The following is a 19,313-nucleotide window of genomic DNA, read 5'->3' on the forward strand; positions in this document are numbered from 1 at the left end:
ATTCTATTGAGTAACCAAACACCACTTTCTTCATTATCACGTGATGAATCATTCCATTCCTCCTATCATTCATACATACCAAACGCTACCTTAGTGTTTTCTTAAAATTGGGTGGGAGAAAAAAATATTTACCAAACTCATTTTGGTAAATATTTTTTCCATTCAACTTCCGATTTATAATGGGAAAAAACTTAAAGCAAGATGGTCTTAGTTTAATTTGGATTATAAAGCCAAACTCACTAATTTCATAATGATTTTTTAGCAAAACGTGTATCAAGTAATTACCACTTGGATATGCTGATCAACCACAAGTGTTATGATTGTTTATGTAGTTTTTTCATCTATTGGTACTTGTAGTGTTGATGCCTCTACAATTCCTTACTGTCAAGGCCTTCACCATCGACCATCGTCATCACCACCATGTTCCTGAATGAATTCACTCAAATTTGTCATAAAAACAATCCTTCAAAGTTGTAATTTTTTTAGTTGGGAGTCGCCTTGAAGCAACATCACTGTCTCATGAGAAAGTTTGTCCTCGTTTCTTCCTATACCATATCATCATGTTGAATTTTACCAGGTATAGTTCACGTATTGTTCATTAATAATACTTAATACATTCACAATAAACTAATACGAGACAACCATTTTTACTCTATTTTAACTTCGATTTTTGATTTTACCAAAATAATAAGGGATTTTGGTTTTTAATACTCTCAACTTTCACTCGTTGGATGATATCACTCCCAACTTTCGATTTGTTATCCACCACTCCCAACCTTCACCCTATTTGTTTTTGTCACTCCCTCGTTAACTAACGACTAACGTCGTTAATGGTCATGCTGATGTGGACGTTTTATGGGTGAGTTGGCATGCCTACGTGGAAAATACAATTTAAAAAAAAAAAATCCAATAATAAGAATAACATGAGTGGGTCCCACCCTTCCATTCCCTTCTTCTTCCTTATCTTCATCATCCACCTGCAACCACCACCAACCACCTCCCTATTCTTCTTCATTTCCTATTCTAGATTATCAAATAAAATGGTCATAAGAATTGTTTTTTAAAACATTTTATATCCAGGTTTTGTCGATGATTTCAAATCCCCAATATCAAAATTCAAAACCCTACCCTCAAATCCATTTCAAAACCGTGCAATTCCACTATTAAACTAAATCTTTGTAATCTCTGTGTCACTAACAACCACCAAGGTGATCGAAAACCGCCCGCCGTTGCAATCCACCACCACTGACAACATCCAACCCTTCAAATCGACCAGAACCGGTGAAGAAAACTACCAGGAGAAAACTCAACACGAACACATCATCCTCCATCCCGACATCTATACCGGCTTCGTTAGTTGCAGGTTTGTGTAAGTGAATGAAGAAGAGTTTGCGGGTGGGACCCACTTAGGTTATTATTATTATTATTATTGTTATTAAAGGGTGGTTAGATTAATTAAGATTTTTTTAAATGGTAGTTTCCACGTAGGCATGCCAACTCACCCATAAACGTCCACATAAGCATCTCCACTAACGACGTTAGTGGTCTGTTAACGAGATAGTGACAAAAACAAATATGATGAAAGTTAGAAGTGGTGGGTAACAAATCGAAAGTTGGGAGTGATATCATCCAACGAGTGAAAGTTGGAAGTATTAAAAACCAATATTCCAAATAATAATTATGGCAGCTCTTTTACAATAATAAAACCATAGAAAAGAACCAGCCAAACAATTCATAGATGGACCAAGGCTGAGCGGCACAAATTATATATTATATTATATATTATATTTCAGTCAATATTCAAGTCAATGGCCAAACCTGCATGTCATACAGGTGCCAAGTTAATAAATGTCTTCGAAAATAGGACAAACCAGTTACAAATTCTCCAAGTTTCAGTATATATGAATAAATAAGTACAAACACTGAATACATGGTTAATAATTAATACCGGCTAACATTAACTACTTAATCACGTCGTCTTTAAAAATCATTAAAAAACTTTAAACTGAAAGCGGAAATAATTTTTTGGCCTAAAGTAAAAGAATTTTTGTGTTGGATTTAAAAAAATAAAATTTTAAATGAGCTTACATGTGTATAATTTTGGTTGTGCAAAAAAAAGGCTTACATGGTTATGATTTGGATTGTGTAGAAAAAAAAAAGTTAAATAAGTTGAGTAATCGAGATTAAACATTAAAAACATATTTTTTTTATAAAAATAAATATAATTTAAAAAAAACGGGCCTACCGGGATGATTGGGCCGGGGATCGTTACCCCCCTGCCCCCTTCAAAGTCGGCCATGACCTCAAGCATTTTTATTTCGGATTGTGTTTTCATACACCTCTTCTGGGAACTCGTATATGATAGAGACAAAAACTAGTTATAATTGAATAGCATATTTTCTTTAATCATATCTAACATAATGTAACAGTTTCGCAGTAAAGTTGGTGGATTATTTGAGCATCCGTAATGTGATAGGGATGTTCATGGATGATGGTGAATGTCATACAATATCTTGGCCGTTGATTTGTTTGTCAATGATATATTCAGTCCTCACCACCAATGGCCCGGACAAAAGGATGTGGTGTCTTTTGAATATATATACAACTTTATGCAAAATATATCGGCATGTTTGTTAATAAATATGACATGACATAACTAAGGATGTAGTTGAGCTGATCCGAACCAAGCTTATTTAAGCTCGAGTATCTAAACCTCAAGTTGGGCTCGCTAACTTTTCACGCTCCGGTTCAGCTAATTTGTTTCGTGATGAGTGTGTGTATACATATATAATTTAAATCTATACAAAGATAAATATAATATCATTTAGTTATTTTATCATAAATTATTATTTTTTTCAGTAATAAAATTTTATAGTTATCATGTAAAATAAAAAATATATATATATATACTGTTTATGAAAACAATTTGCTGTTTAAGCTTGCGAGCATATTAGGTTGGTATATGAAGTTTGAGCTTGAGCTTGAGCTCGAGCTCGTTAGAAATGAGCTAAATTTTAGGTTCAGCATGTCTAAGCTCACCTTGTTTTGGGCCTGTAAGACGACCACAAATAGCTTGGCCCAGTATACACATTAGAAAACGCACACCAAAAGCATTGCGGCCCAGCTCTTTAGATTTTAGAAGGCAGCCCCCCTAAGGCCCACTTCCCCATTTGATATTTCCAAAAAATGTCGCTAAATTTAGTCCTAGAGGTGCACAAATAGGGTATTAGAAAACCGGGTTCGAGTATGATCGGGTATTGGAAAATCCGGTATTTGGGTTGGGTTCGGGTCCGGGTATATCCTTTAAAAATCATACCCTATGTATCGGGTTCGGGTCAGTATAGAACCGGGTATTTGAATACCCTATTTCCGGGTATTGAAAATACCATATTTTCGGGTTTTTTGGGATTTTTTTTGGGTATATATTGAAATTTGTTAGGGGTTGCACTTTTTAGAGGTATTTTTCAGGTATTTTCTAAATATTTTTCGGGTAACTTCGTGTATAGATCGGGTATTTGAAAAACCTAGTTTCGGGTATTGGAAAAACCCGGTTCCGGGTATGGAACCGGTTCGGGTTTTCGGGTATTACCAGGTATAGATCGGGCCAGTTTCAGGTATGGATTTTGGTACTAACATGCATACCATATACGTACCCTACGTGTAGGGTAGGATATTAAAAACCCGGGTGTAAAAAAACTGTTTCTGGGTTTTTTTTTTCAGGTCCAGTTACAGATTCGGGTTTTTTTTGCACCTCTAGTACTAACTATCAACTAATTTAGTGTAGTCTTCTTTCTTGTTTGATTTGGTTTTAAGTCCTAAATACTAAATCTTAATGCAGATCCCTATATTTTAAATCAGAAAATTGAGTGTAACTTGTAAGTTACTTAACTTATTTGTTATTAAGAAAAAAAATGTTAGATTATACGTTGGTTTTTTTTGGGGTTAAAAGAAAGTAGAATACATTTAAATTTCTTGAAAGAACAAACTTGATAAAGAAACAACCACAAGACAAATAGGGGGTTATAACAAAACTATGAACTAAAATTAGCTTATGACTTATGAGTTTAAAAATGAATGTTTAACCACTATTTAAATCATACATGTAACTATGTAAGGATCTAAGGTCTATAGGATAATGGTATAATGTCAAGAAGTCATGGGTAAGGAAATTTCTTTAGATAGTTTATATGCGTTTATTAAACCAGTTTACTAATATCTAAACATGTTAGATAGTTTATATGCGTTTATTAAATAGTTGTTTTTTTTTAGTTCTGACGGCAGGAAAGTTCGTGGAAATATGACGAGGAGTGGGAGTAGGCGGAGGAAGATTTTGGATTAGTGGAACCTAATTTATAATGCAGCCACCACCAACTATTCATCAACTAACCTGTTACTTTTCTTAAATTTATATAAAACTTAGGAATACTTTAAATTTATAAATTAAAAAAAAAGAATAAGCAATAGTGTTTTAATATATCATATTGTTTATATAATTTAAAACACATAAACGTTGGTTTTAATACAAGTTTGGTTTAATTAACTCAGTTGTATACATAAAAATTTGTTATCAAAGAAATCACACCTAAACCACTATTTCTCAATTTTCTCTCGTTAAGATTTGGTAACTCAATTTTCTACCCACCCTAATACCTTTTGTAACTTTAATTTTTAAGCCAAGTAACATTGTTTTAATATGATTTAAAACAAATAGCCAGGAACACCGCTTCAGTGGTCTTGGTATTGGCCAAAAATAATCTGATTGGGTTTGCCAAGCTGATGATACCAAGAGTGAGTTAGCTGGTTACCAATCGTAGTATTACCATCAAACGGTAAAATTAACGATAACAATTTAAAAATAATTACCATATAAAATGGTTGAAAATATACAAGTGTTAGTAATTTTTTGATAAGAAAAGTTAAATAAATTGTATAATTTATAATGGTTAATTTTAACAAGACTTCTATGCAAGTCATGAGCAACGAAATCAAATATATATATAAAGAAATGTGAGTGCCACGATTTTGACTTCCTAACGTCGAGTACACGTTTGGAAAAAGGGGACATAACAGGTCCACCATCAAGACTTACATCATCACGTTTCAACCTTAGAAACACTTACATATAAATTATATTATTAATTTGAATCTAATATACTGTTTCTAACATGACATGAAAATCCATGTCTTTTAACAAAACTTTTGCCAATTTGTGTCTAGTGTAAACATATTCGGATTGAACTGTAAACATGTTTTGCTAAAGGGATCGTGTTGCCATTGTAACATTATCATAGTAGTCATATTATACGAGAACATCTTCACTATATGTTCTCTTGATCAGATACCGAGTTAGTTTATAAAAAAGAAATAAGTTTTAATAGAAGATATATAGATGGATATATACTAAAATATTTTAAGGGAAAACTCCCAAAATGTTTCATTTATAGAAAGAGATTCCAAATATGTCCCTTCAAAATTCAAAGTTCTTTTTTATCCCTTTATTAACACTCGTCTTCGACTGTACGTTAGGAAATCGAGATGATATGTTTCTTAACTCGTCGTCTCCCTCCGTATTAGCTCAAAACCCATCGCATCTGCTCCATGTTAGCTCAAAACTCGTCGTTTCCACCCTATGTTTGCTAAAAAAAATAATTCTACCTTATTCTTACTAAAAACATGGATCCAAAACTTAATTAAAAGATATTTGAATATTTTAAATTTTATTGGTTCTTAAGTTCTTGTATATTGAATTTTGGATAATAATATGATTTAGAAAAGTCATGCATACCATCAAATTATTTTATGTGTACCTTTTTTAGATATATTTTTTAAATAATAAGATATATTAGATTTAATTTTTTAGCTAACATAGGGTGGAGACGATGAGTTTTGAGCTAACATGGAGCAGAGAAAATAAGTTTTGAGCTAACATGGCGGGGATGTGACGAGTTATGAGCTGATATGTAGGGGATGCGGCGAGTTAAGAAACATATCGTCTTGATTTCCTAATGTAGAGCTGAAGACGAGTTAATAAAGAAATAAAAAGAGAATTTGAATTTTGAACGAACATCTTTGGAATCTCTATCTTAGGAATTTTCCCAATATTTTAATTGTAGGAGAGGTAAATGATTGGATGGTAGTGTGGAGCTTAACGGTCCACACACATTGTTGGCTATATTTGGATCTAGATGCCCACAGTACGTATTTCTACTATGTGACTTGTTACGCAAATGTATGAGTTTGGTAGAGCTTCTAGCCATTTTCGTATAGTTTGTTTGTTTATTTATTTGACTCAACCATTCATTTTACCTTCTTAACGCTCTCTTTTTTAAGGTACATTATTGGTGAGTGCTTTATTTGCTATGACGTTTTTCTAGAGTAGATACAGAGAGAAGTTTGTTATAAAATACTCAATTATTAAAAAAAAAAAAGTTGAAATCTTTTAATTTTTCTTACATAGAAATATTTGTGTTAAGCAACTAAAAAAATCTGATTGATAGAAATGTAAATGCAAAATTTGATTGATAGAGTTTCGCTTTCGAATGGTAATGATTTGTGGGTTTGTTTGTTGCATGGGTTTATGGAGAGAACTTATAATAGTATGCTCCCTTGTGCTTCGAGGAAAACTAATGGTTTTCTTGTTTGCTCGGAAAATAATTATCTGTAGATGGAGTGTCGTGGAAAATCATTTGTCAACTCAGACAAATTTGGCTACTGGGGGGGGATATATCTAATATTTAACCCTGTGTAACGACAGGCCGGAATCCATTGTTCATGATTTTAAATGTCTACATATACATGTATAGGTCATGTATAGAAAATACACTTAGACATGATTTAAAGATACGTAAGTTTTATGAATATTGTTGAAAATTGGAAAGACGAATAAATATTCATTTATACCATTTTCTTGTATTTAATTTTTTCTAAACTAGTGTAAAAAAATTGTTCATTTGTTTCTTTTCGTAAAATTGTATTTGGGTCGAACTCTTCCATGCAACAGAACGAACACGGGAACTTGGGTGAACCCCGATATTTGTGCTATAAGTTTTTTTTAACGGCAATCTGTGCTATAATTTTATATATGGAACGAAAAATTTCTCTTACTGTGTATCATGTGTGAAACTTGAACTCAATATCTTCCATCTCTCAAACCCAGGTGTTTACAAGCTCTGCATTTATCAATGGGCCAACATCCCATAGGTTCGGATTCTTTACTTGAACTTATAAAGTGTGTAATAGAAATTAAATGAAAAATCGGTTAACCATTTCCAATTTTCCACTACCAAAACAAGTTATTATCATGTTATAACCCTTAACCAAACATAAATAAATAAAACATTAACCATACATAAGTAAATGAACTAGTCACACCTAAAGGAAAAAAACTTATAAATTTATAATCATACAAAATTTATTCACTTAATTAAACAAAATGCTCAAAATGGTATCAACTATCAAGTGGTCCAAGTAAGACCATATAGTCATCCCATAGACACCAGTCACGCTTTTAAAGTCAAGTGCAACCCACTATAACCCAACACAATCTCAAAACACATCAAAAAGTGTAACAACTAATAATAAGTAATAGCCTTATTAACTAATAATGCAAAACATGAACATTATACTCAACACAAGCATCCCCTGTCTTCAAATCAAAAGTATGTGTACTAGCTTGAACATACCCTCTAGCAAACCGAAAGAGCCCACTTCCACCGATCACGGGCATCTCCCTAACCTTATGAAACACCGGGTTCCAACCCAAAATCGATATCGTACTCCCGTTATACTTCCCGGTCGTAAACACAAAGTTCATAGCCATTAATAAACCGGGTTCCTCTTGTGACGCCATTCCATAAAACCCTTGTGCTCTTCCTAGTAACTTTGATCCTATTTCGGGTTTTTCGGTCAATGGGTCGTCGATCATGTTGATCATACCGAACCCCGTGGGTTTGGTTTTGGTATTGTTGTTTACGGGTGGTTGGACAATGTTTACTACGGTCGGGTTGGGACCGCTTATTATGTCGTGCCAGTAGAACCGAAAGTGGCTTAGTTTTTCGGTTTTGAGCTTTATCGGATTCCGTTTTACGGATTGGAGAAACGTGGGATCGGCTCCGGTGGGTGAAAATGTTTGTGAGAATGTGAAGAGGAGGAGGAGTAGGCAGAGGAAGATTTTGGTCATTGTGGAATATTTTGTTAGTGGAAAATGAAGGATATGATAAATGACAAGAGAGTATGTGATGGGGGCATCTAATTTATAATGGGCATGTCTACCAACTATTTTATTAACAAATCAATTAACTTTATTAAAGTTTGTTGTTTATTGTTTTTGGGTTTTAAAAGTGCCTTTTAAAAGTCATTACATAATTAAAACTAGTGTTTTACCTAGCATGTTGTGTCAGAACAGGTTGATAAAATTCAAGCGGATAAAAACCCAAGAGTTGTCGGTCTCAAGGGTAGAGACGGTAAGTCGACACGTATTCGGTTGGTTTCAGTTACATGTACGTCTTATTCTACCTGAGCTATAACAATAAATAAAACAAAAAAAAATAAATATTGAAGTGGACCAATGGGGTGGCGTCAGTCAGTAAACTCGATAGTTGGTCAAACTCAGTCGTTATCGATCTCGGACGTTGAGGTGGTCAGTCTATGAGAATTCGGTCGGGTTTCATCACGTTCATTACGGTACCAGAAATAAAAACATTCAGTTGGTTCTCGTTACATTCGTTACGATACTAGAACTAAAACAAAACGCGGTGAGTTTACGCTAATCCAGTCAGTTTCCGTCACGTTCGTTACGATACCATAACTTGAACAAAACTGGTGGTCGATTATTGTTACGTCCATTAGGGACCAAAACTAAAATAAAATACCACCGATAATGTGCAGCAAGGTGGCCCAATAGGGACTTTACGGCACCAAAGTTATAAATTATTATATATAATAATTAATTAAATGTTTTTTTTTTATTTTTATATATGTGGGTGTAAGCAGGCCGAGCAATTTTGAAATGATGGAGATTAGTTCATCAGAATACCGAATCATTACTAGTTAAATAAGCCTGGCCCCAATTCCCGAACATTACTAATCAAGTGTTTACTAGACTCACTTGACACCATTTATTCTTGTTGGGTCGTTTTTGGACATGGCCGCTTTTGTCCTTTTTGTATGTTAATGTGCGAACTCAAATGAGATCTTATTGCCATTGGAATGTTGGGGACGACGAGTTGGGTATTATAATAAAAGTAAATAGATTGTTAAATTAAGTGTATACTTATTGAATAGATATGATGCGATCAAGTTCTTTTTGGCGCATTTAGTCTTTATTATCGGAAGTAAATTGAGTGTTTTCGAAAAATAAGTGAAAATATGTCTTGACAGCTGACTAGACACGTTCTTAGGCTTTTTTAGCCCCTTGTTATGTATTATCTAAGCTACTTGTATTGCATCCATATTTCACTATCGTAACTCTTTAAGAGGATGGTAAGCACTTGCTCCCTCTTTATGTGAGTCTTTTGCATTTGAATCTTATTTCCACTATTTCCTACCATAAAATTTTTAAGATCACTTGTCCAATGCAATATACGGTTCACCTTATTTCATCGGTTAGCAGAGAATAAGCGTGCCTTGTGAGTATCGGCAATTGGTTCCCATGGTTAAATCATGCCCTTAAATAGGGTTCATATAACCTTAATAGATACTACGGCGCCAAGTCTATAGCCCCATCGCAAGTAGTAAACATAATGAATAAAACAAAATAAAAATAAAAATAAAAATAAAAATAAAAATAATGTTTCTAGCATGCGTCTAGAAGGAGAAGATTTATGTGAAATTGAAACATTGATTCTTTTAATGTATGTGTAATCACTAATGAATAGTTAAAAAAGTTTTAGTCGGTGGGATGGTCCACGCATTTACTTTAGTAGCATTAGAATTCAAAAGTTATATTGGAAAAAAAATTTCCTTTGCGTTCAAAGGAAAATAAATATAATATTATTTTTAATAGCACTTTAATTTCACAGATATGTAACTTTTACCGAATTATTAATTTTGAGGCATTAGTGGAAAACTCAAGAAATTATAAAATATACTTCAATTTCATTAACTTTTTTTTATATAATAGTGACTTTAAACTTGTTTTACTGATCTCTTATACCAAACAATATTATCCGATCTATCCATGAAAGGTTTATTATTTTTTTTGTTTGCATGGGTGTAAACATCCAAGAAGGTCATCAATCAAGAATTGCTTATTGCTTCCATTAAAACACATTTAACTATGAAATTCTCATATCACTTACAACCGAATACATCAAAATTGGTTTGTGAAATCTAACACGAGTCATTTTCTATAGCATCATATCTCTCTCATGGACAGAACGCAACCTTTACGATGTGCTATTTGTCTTAGATATCACCCTGTTACTAGAACCATAAAGGTCTTGTTACAAAATTAAGTGAATGTAATTATGTCATAACTTATGACTCATAAGAAAGATTGGTTAAATTCTAGAAGATAAAATGGTTTACAAGACTTTTTGTAGAGATCATGTGTAATGAAACTAAATATTATAAAAAGAAGGGATAATTCTATAGAATAGTAACCAACTTTTAACATTGTTCCAATCAAGTCAGTCAATCTTTTTATTGTCTCAATTAGATCATTTAAATTTTAATAGTATTCTAATCCTAGGTTTTTTACCCATTTAGAATGTTAAAATGCTGACATGTCAGTTTTCTTTTTCTTTTATTATTATCTTTTTCTTTTATTATTATCTTTAAAAACAATTCTGATGTGGAGTTGTAATATTATAACTATTTAAGTTTTTAAATAAAATAATAAAACTTTCCCAGGTATAACATGACAGGGAGCGTCCATTTGTCCTCAACTCCTCTCACCGGAGTCACCACCATCATCTCCGGCCAACACCATCATTTCCGGCGATCCATCTTTTCGGCGACCCATCATCTCATAGCTTCAAGATCCTTCTCCCTCACCTTTTCCGATAGTAGCTTCAGAAAAACTACTAATGGTGACCAAATCGTATGAACCCATCATCAAGAAAACCAATCATAGGGTAGTGGTCACAATATCTAGCACCGCCTGCAACCTCGTCTGAGATACAGAATAGGACGAGCACTTCAGACTAATTTAAAAGTCAACCCTACCCCAATCAACGAGATTCCGGCGTCCGGCCATCGTAGCGAATTCAGATCTCGTTTTTTTCGGTGAGTCCGATCTGAAATCTTGTTGATTCGGATCGGATACCTGTTTTAGATCCCAAACCGGAGTAGTCTCTTCATCTCTCATATCTTGTTCTGTGTTGCTACCAGTTCCACATATTTTCGCCGGATAGACGAGGAAGACAACGAAGTGAGATTTGCCGAGTTGAGATGGTGGTTCATGGAACAAGGAAGGAGAAGAAAGAGGGGACCAAAATGGGATGAATGGTCCCGTAATGATCATCCAGGTTGTCTCCGGTCGCCGGAGTCTGGGTCTCTACATACTGATTATGTTGAAGGTTTGAGAAACGAGACCAAATAGATTAATGGATCCTTCCCGGTTCACACATACTCTTTTTTCTTGTATATATTATTCTAAAATTTTGAAATAAAAAAAATTGATAAAATAAATTCAATGTCACCATATTAAATAAATGAAAATAAATATAAATGCCATGTAGACATGGTAACTTGTTATATAGGTAAAAATCTAGGATTAGAACACTTTTAAAATTTAAATGATCTAATTGAGACAATAAAAAGATTAAGTGACTTAATTGGAACAATGTTAAAAGTTGGTTACTGTTCTATAGAATTGTCCCTAAAATGAAAGACATGATAGCCCAAAGGCCACGTTTTCTACTTTGCAGCGTCAAGTGTACGTCAAGTTTACGTTTGAATCACAAGTCCACCGGGCCACCACCATGACTTAGTTACATCATCATGTTTTCACATGAGAAGCATATACAATGTTTTGGAGCAGCCGATATTTTATATATAGAAAAGCCATAAAACTTCTGCCAAGAAACCAGGAGCAACACTCATTTATGAAATTAAATTTTTGATCATTTGTCTGCCACTTTGTTGTAATTGTTTTAAGTTTAATGAGAAATATTATTGGTTCTTAAAAAAGAAATTAATTTTACTCCGAAATATGATCACTCTAAAGCGGATAATTTCACCCTATCTTCTTGACACATATATGTCGGGAAGCTAATTTGTAGTTGAAATATTGTCATTTTGTGCTTTCTAGATGTATTATCTATTATTCTATTTGTTCAACAAAAGATAGGTGGGAGCTTAGTCTAGGTCCAAATCTTGAACTATACTCAGCACACAAACGGGCATCTCACAAGCAGATGATTAGCCGATTTGGTAATCTCACCGCAAAATGTACAACCATTGATGTTTGTGGATATTTGTTAAGTTCTCCGAAACCAGAATGTTTTCCGTTGTTTTTCCACCACCCTTAACCGTCATATCTTGGTGGCTGAAGAGGTAGGTCCCAGCAGAGCCCAGTTGGACCCGCAATGTAAGGCCCCGAACCCGGTAGCCCTACTTTAGCGTCGGATTTACTCATAAACACAGTTCTTCAAATCAGAGTTTATTAAAACTTTTCGCGGAATATAAAACATCAATCATTTGTTACAAAACGTTAAACCTTTCCTTTGATACCATAACACAAAACTTTATATTTAAAACATCTTTACTTCTTTCTTCAGATGCCAGCCGTTCAATCCATGCCGTGTGTCATCCTCATGCTAACTCTGTAATCAACTCACCTGCGTGCATACTAAAAGTCAGCTACGCTGAGTGAGTTCTAGTTAATCGAACGCCATACAATACATACACATACATACATATCCGTAGATACATATCCATACTTCACTAGTTACCCTTCTGTTCTACTTACATACTTGCTACCATACATACATACATATCTACAATCACTAACCTCAGTCTACCGAGAGTACGTTCATAGTTCACCGTCTATACCTGTACTCAAGGTCGTGAACACGTACAAAGGTCCGCAGTCCTTACCTATGTTCACCCTTTATGGTACGTGCAAGGTCCGCAGTCCTTCCCTATACCATCCTACATCCACAACACGTACAAGGTCCACAGTCCTCCCCTATGTTGCAACCTAAACCATAGCACGTACGAGGTCCGCAGTCCTCCCCTATGCTACCACAACACAACTACAGCACGTATAAGGTCCACAGTCCTTTCCTATGCTGATGCCTATCTATAATACGTATAAGGTCCGCAGTCCTTAACTACGTTGTCGTCTATTATCTGTAACACGTATAAGGCCCACCGTCCCTATCTACGTTTACATCTATCATCTACTTTACGTATAAGGCCCGCAGTCCTTAACTACGTTTACATCTATCATCTACTTTACGTATAAGGCCCGCAGTCCTTAACTACGCCATCACCAGCCGAGTCTATGTCCGACAAAAGCTAGAGGGATTTGCCATCCTAACTTACTATGTCGAACGTAGAACTCACATACCATTCGTGTACCTGTATACACCTACTTCACATATACAATAATTACATCATAGCATAAGAACACCCTAGGCGTTCTTTACATCATTCATCTAACAACCATACCTCTTGTCGATACGTGCAATATCCGAAGATCGTTCACGCCCCGACAAGTATTCATTTGTAATGTTCATACATCTTCGATGTATAATATTCGTACCTTTATTTTTGACCTGACAGTACGCGCAATATCCGAAGATCGTTCGCGTACCGACAAGCAACCATTCATATCCATCACATATATCACATATGGCATACACTTATCACTTAGGATAAATGTATTAACAACACATCGAGTATGCACACAGCCCCGAAAACATAACACATAAATGGGGCTAGAAACTCACCTGAATACTGTTACGCTCTCCGTTAATAGTTATTCCCCTCTTGAGCTGTGCACGGCTAACTGTATAATATTTACACGTATCAATTAGCTACTACTACTTATGTTGCGTTTCTATCTTTATATGACCCACAATGAACGGGGGTCCGGGGGCAGCGCCCCTGGTAGCGGGGTTCTAGGGGCGGCAGCCCCTAGCGGGGTCCAAGGGGCAGAGCCCCTGGCTGGGGTTAAGCTGCCAGGTCAGCTTGGAAAAATTTTATTTTCGATAATGTAGGTTCCCCCGGGGACGTCCCGATCGATACGAGATCCGCACGAGGTCTAGGAGTGCGGAATCCTCCTAGACTCGTTAATGGTGTACAAGACGAAGAACACAAACACGTACACGAACAAATATACGAACAAATACAAGAACAAATAAACAAATCTGCAGATTCTTTATAATAATCAAAACACGTTACATACCGTAACCAAACAGAAACACGTCCGACCCGAGGTGAGCTCTACCTCGGGTCGTCCCTCACGACACTTCCTCTCTTTTGCTCTCTAGACAAATGAACTATAACACAATTACTCTTAATTTCTGGATACAAAACCTAAACAAGACACACATATATATAGACAAAACATCTTCTCGGGCTTGGGCTTGGGCCAGTAGGCGAAGTTGTTCATAACTTCGCCTATGGTGAAGTTGTGATAACTTCGCCTAAGGCAGAAGTTGTTACAACTTCGCCGTTGGCGAAGTTGATCTAACTTCGCCTAAGGCGAAGTTGTGCTAACTTCGCCTGTGGCGTTCCGCTGGTCTGAATTGCATAGCGACGGTCACAAAATGCACCAACAGTCTCCCCTTTGACCGTTGCTCTCAATTCTAACAAACACAAAAGATCATCTGTTACAAAACATGCACCAACAGACTCCCTCTTAACTGATGATCTTCTGTTTGCTCATCAACCAGCCGTGTCTGAAACTGTCCTATAGCTTCATAAATCTACCAGTCACCCAGCGTCTTCCATATCAGATCTCCCCTTCAGTGTAAGCTTCTCCGACTATAACGATTGAGGTCTTTGAAATGCATGCATCCTCGTGCCAATAGATCATCTCAACCAATCACGTGAGTCCATCTGACTTCACCAATACGTGAAGTTGGGCTTCCTCCACAACTTCACCAACTCGTCGGCATACGATAAGGTTTAATCTTCAACTACTCAACATCAAGTGATCAATTTCATCACGAAACCACCTTGACAGAATCTAACACATGACCATTAATTAATCCGAAGCATCTTCAATCACCAGGGATAACGATCAAGAACATAAACACTTTAGTTCCCGATTAAATCCAACTTGTTCCAGAATTTTCACTCTAATAAATAAGCATCACGTTTCCGGATCCAATTCTCGAACGCCTTGAAAATAACATAAATAATATGCTCTGACCGCAATCCAGTAATGACGAAAGCCTTCAGTTCAATTTGACTTTCTTCAGTTGGTCAACCTTGAACAACAACAATTTCATTGCCCACAAACACCCAAATATGTGTCAATATCCAGTTTCAATCAATATCCCATTCACAACCTCAACTCCAAATCCAGAGTTGACACGTATTTGTTCACACGTAAGACCAAGAGATAACAAGTTTCACTCGTTGACGGAACAACATCTTCGGTCTCACAATAATCGTGTACACCTGGCCATACAGACGAAAACTCCAAACATTTTTTTTTTTTTTTTTTTTTTAACTTCACCTGGCTGCTAACTTCACCTGGCCATAACTTCACCTGGCTGCTAACTTCGCCTGGCCATAACTTCACCTGGCTGCTAACTTCGCCTGGCCATAACTTCGCCTGGCTGCTAACTTCGCCTGGCCATAACTTCGCCTGGCCATAACTTCGCCTGTTCATAACTTCGCCTGTTCTTAACTTCGCCTGGCTATAACTTCGCCGAGAAGTCAACTTCGCCTAAAGTCAACTTCGCCTGTTCATAACTTCGCCAGACCTTATATCTTCGCTGAAACCCTACGAACAGTGACGGCAACTTCGCCTGATGAACAATAACTTCGCCTACGGCGCTGTTCGGCCAGAAACGCACAGAAACGTGCCAGAAACACCAAAACGCAGATCTCGAACCATAGCATAAGAGCCTAAGGCTCTGATACCACTTGTAGGTTCCCCCGGGGACGTCCCGATCGATACGAGATCCGCACGAGGTCTAGGAGTGCGGAATCCTCCTAGACTCGTTAATGGTGTACAAGACGAAGAACACAAACACGTACACGAACAAATATACGAACAAATACAAGAACAAATAAACAAATCTGCAGATTCTTTATAATAATCAAAACACGTTACATACCGTAACCAAACAGAAACACGTCCGACCCGAGGTGAGCTCTACCTCGGGTCGTCCCTCACGACACTTCCTCTCTTTTGCTCTCTAGACAAATGAACTATAACACAATTACTCTTAATTTCTGGATACAAAACCTAAACAAGACACACATATATATAGACAAAACATCTTCTCGGGCTTGGGCTTGGGCCAGTAGGCGAAGTTGTTCATAACTTCGCCTATGGTGAAGTTGTGATAACTTCGCCTAAGGCAGAAGTTGTTACAACTTCGCCGTTGGCGAAGTTGATCTAACTTCGCCTAAGGCGAAGTTGTGCTAACTTCGCCTGTGGCGTTCCGCTGGTCTGAATTGCATAGCGACGGTCACAAAATGCACCAACAGATAACTGCCTTAACACATTTTCCATTAGGTTTTTAATTTATTTTCTAAACGAACCTCACTTCAGGCGAAGTTAAACCTCGGGCGAACTTGGCTTCAGGCAGAGCCCCTGGCTGGGGTTAAGCTGCCAGGTCAGCTTGGAAAAATTTTATTTTCGATAACTGCCTTAACACATTTTCCATTAGGTTTTTAATTTATTTTCTAAACGAACCTCACTTCAGGCGAAGTTAAACCTCGGGCGAACTTGGCTTCAGGCGAAGTTAAACCTTAGGCGAACTTGGCTTCAGGCGAAGTTAAACCTTAGGCGAACTTGGCTTCAGGCGAAGTTAAACCTTAGGCGAACTTGGCTTCAGGCGAAGTTAAACCTTAGGCGAACTTGGCTTCAGGCGAAGTTATCCTTAGGCGAACTTGGCCGTAGGCGAAGTTATCCTTAGGCGAAGTTACGCTTGAAGGCGAAGTTACGCTTGAAGGCGAAGTTACGCTTGAAGGCGAAGTTCATCAGGCGAACTTAATCTTGCAGGCGAAGTTGTCGCGCTGCAGATCTGTTTGCCCATAACTCCTTCGTTTCTTAGCCAAATAACTCGATTTTGGTACCCACGGAACCGTATGATCGGCGCCTACAAACCCCAACCATCAAATCGGCCTAAAATCGACGTTTTAGGGGTCCGATTTGGGCAGTTGGGTTTCGGGTCCGGTTAACCCATCCAATCCTAACCATTTTCAGTAATAATAGCTTTGTTAGATTAGTTCTTACCTTACCAACTCAGATCTATCAACAAATCTCGGGTCTCGGCTTCGAATCTAGATCGGTTAGAATGTGTGTGTTTTGAGGGTGTAAGGAGTGTGTGTTAGGGAGTTTGGTGAGAAATGAGATATTTTGGGATTTTGGGGGTATTTATATCCCTGAAATCCCATTCTCATTTAACCTATCTCAATTAACCCAAGTCCATAACCCACTTCCATTACCCGACACTAGCCCGACCCATACCAACTCCTATTCTTTTATTTATTTCCTGATAACCCGAGTAAACTTCCCATCTATTAATAAGTAATATAATTAATATTACCTTCGAAATTTCGGGATGTTACACGCAAGACTCACCTTGAAGAGGGACGTCTGCGCAAAGACCAACTGGATCCGCAGGACCCACCATGCTCAGAGAGATGAAGACCTTACGCGTAGTACGCCAGCTGTTCCCGCAGGAAAAGCCTCCCAGTGGTAAAGTACCCCGCCTGTTCCCGCAGCTGCGGATACAAGCCATGAGGGAAGGCTACCCGCACTAATAGTAAGGCTACACGCACAAGGCACTAACTCTTAATAATTCAGTAATGTCACCTGAAGAATGAATGAGCAAGGCGGGAATACTCCCGCCCAAATGAGCCAGTCCGTACGCTTCTGGAAGATCTTTTGTACTATATCTGCCAATGTATGGACAAAATAGACAAGATCTGACCAAAGCAGCCCATGAACCAATCACAAGGTGACAGCTCACCGACAACAGTACGAGGAGGAGCACGCTCTAGTACAAAATGTCACTATCAGCCGCTGCCTACCCACCAACTCCCATCGTGGCACGTACACAGCCCATGGTTGGTGAAAAAGGAATAGTACACAGCCGGCCATGTCACTATCAGCCGCTGCCTACTCACCAACTCCCATCGTGGCATATGCGTAGCCTGTAGTTGGTGGAAAAGGAATATTATACAGCTGGCTGTACCTGCTTGGAAACCTACCTTCGGCTATAAATACTCCAACACCTTGGAACGGTATGGATATCACATCTTATCACATATCATCTGATATTATCTTATCTAGCTATTTCTCTTAATATACACTTATATTCAGAGCAATCTAGTCTAATTCTCACGCCGGAGGGTGGTCACAAGGAGGTACCCCCCCCCTTCTCAGTGACGAGCTCACGGTGTCTGTTTTGCAGGTCATCAGAAGAATAACCATCTTTGCCGGACCTAACCATCGTGGGAAACATCTACTTAACCCTAAGATTATCCTTAATCTGCCGGGGTCACTTAGTGTTTCTTCATTGGCGCCATCCGTGCATAAAAGCTAGAACTAATTTTCTCAGTTTTTTAAAACCTTTGGAAAGATGGTTAAGGTTACTCCGGTGCCAAGGCCAGCAAGTGACCAAGAAACCCCGGTAACCACAACCCCAGCTACTGGGGGGAACACCGGCGAGTACACAATTTTTACGAACACTACCCCGTTTACCCAAGCCGGGGCAAGTGCAGTAAACAATCCTTCACTGGGATTCACCGATACCCAGTTGGAGAGACAAAAGACGAGGCTCCCCCGCCAAACACTTGATCAAGTTAAAGCGCGGGCGGAAGCACGTCAGAAGGAATTCCAAGCTGAGTTGGATGAACGCTTACGTTCACTCCAACAGGCTGACGAATTCGGAAGCACTCGACAACAGCTCAACATGAGCAATGAGTGCGAGTACTTGGACGATGATTGGGAGGAGTCCGAAAGTGACGCAAACCCTCGTCATAGGGCGAAAGGGAAGCGCAAGGAAACGGACTTCCAACCGAGAAGGAATTTTGGAGAAACCTTCAAACCATTGAACGCGGGGGGAAACCCACGTGACTTCTCCAAAACCTTTAGACCAACTGTTGCAAATGCGGGAACATCCAAGTTTGCAAGGGACATTGCGGAAGCAATCGCCCCGAAGAGTGCCAAA

At 37.6% G+C, this 19,313-nt stretch overlaps 1 pseudogene; it reads right to left on the reverse strand.

Annotated features, from left to right (window-relative positions):
• Positions 1-7,384: 7,384 nt before the first annotated feature.
• LOC143572495 (dirigent protein 22 pseudogene) lies at positions 7,385-8,275 on the reverse strand (annotated as a pseudogene).
• Between the last annotated feature and the right edge of the window lie 11,038 nt (positions 8,276-19,313).

This window comes from Bidens hawaiensis, unplaced genomic scaffold, assembly GCF_021521415.1.
Source record: "Bidens hawaiensis isolate Kalapana, Puna unplaced genomic scaffold, B.hawaiensis_p1.1 tig00025939_1, whole genome shotgun sequence".
Lineage (NCBI taxonomy): Eukaryota > Viridiplantae > Streptophyta > Magnoliopsida > Asterales > Asteraceae > Bidens > Bidens hawaiensis.